Genomic DNA, 1062 nt, shown 5'->3' with positions numbered 1-1062 from the left:
ATGAGATGATCTAAAAACCACATACAGAGAAATTCCTTTCCCCCTGTCTGTTATTCTTACGAATTTCGAAAAACAGATCAATTCACTCTTTTATTGAACCTTAGCGCTTGAGCGATTAGAACGCTTTTAATTGAGCTTTAAGCATACATGGATACGATTATCTTTTTACTTTCAAACAGGAACTTCCCCTATAAAAGCCGGATTATCGTAGATGTATACAAATGTAAAAACCCACGTTACTGATCGGACGTGCTCTGTTCGGTTCCAGAAGCCCATAATTTTGCCATGTTTCAGGCGTTCATTGTCAGTGAATCTCGCATACGATGTCTGTGAATATATAGCCACTAAATTTAAGTCGAAAAGAAACTGAAAAAATATTCCTTTTTTGTCGGAGAACGCATGTGTTTCAAAATGTTTTCCCTGTATGACCATTTGACCCCTCTTTTCATATGTCACGAAAGTGCCCATCATGATTATTCAAACTTATCACGCGGTCAAAGCCATGTTATGAGAATTCAGAAACTCCCGTCCAGAGTATGCAAATGCCTTCGCCATCAGTAATCCCCTTATTGTCCGCCCACGGTCCTGTAACTTCCCCTTTAACATTATCATCCAAACAGTGTACCAGAAAATATGCTGATTCTTTGTGAAGCAGGAACCAAAATGTTTTCCATTCCCTAATCTCCAACACTCAAATAACTTTCGGGGTTTCATATTCCTGTTATTCCGTAAATTCTCAAATCTAAGACCCGCAAGATGCTTTTACATCGATACCGTGTGATTTCACGGGATTCGAACATATCGCCAATAACTCTTCGACGAGTGACTTAAATAAATGTTGAATCCTCAAAAGTTTTTACCAGTCAGAAAAAATGAAATGCTTGGACACACAATATTCTGAAGTAAATAAACAACAAAAACACATTTCAAACTCAGTTCGGTTTACACGAACATTGTAAATATTCATCCTGGTGACTTGTTAACCACTATTTATGCCAGGTTCATCGATTGTACCTCAACACAGATTACAAAATTCAATACTGTGGCCTGACAAATTCTTTG

The sequence above is a fragment of the Ptychodera flava genome, chromosome 8 (genome assembly GCF_041260155.1).
Source record: "Ptychodera flava strain L36383 chromosome 8, AS_Pfla_20210202, whole genome shotgun sequence".
NCBI classification, from domain to species: Eukaryota; Metazoa; Hemichordata; class Enteropneusta; family Ptychoderidae; genus Ptychodera; species Ptychodera flava.
Note: the sequence above shows the minus strand (reverse complement) of the source record.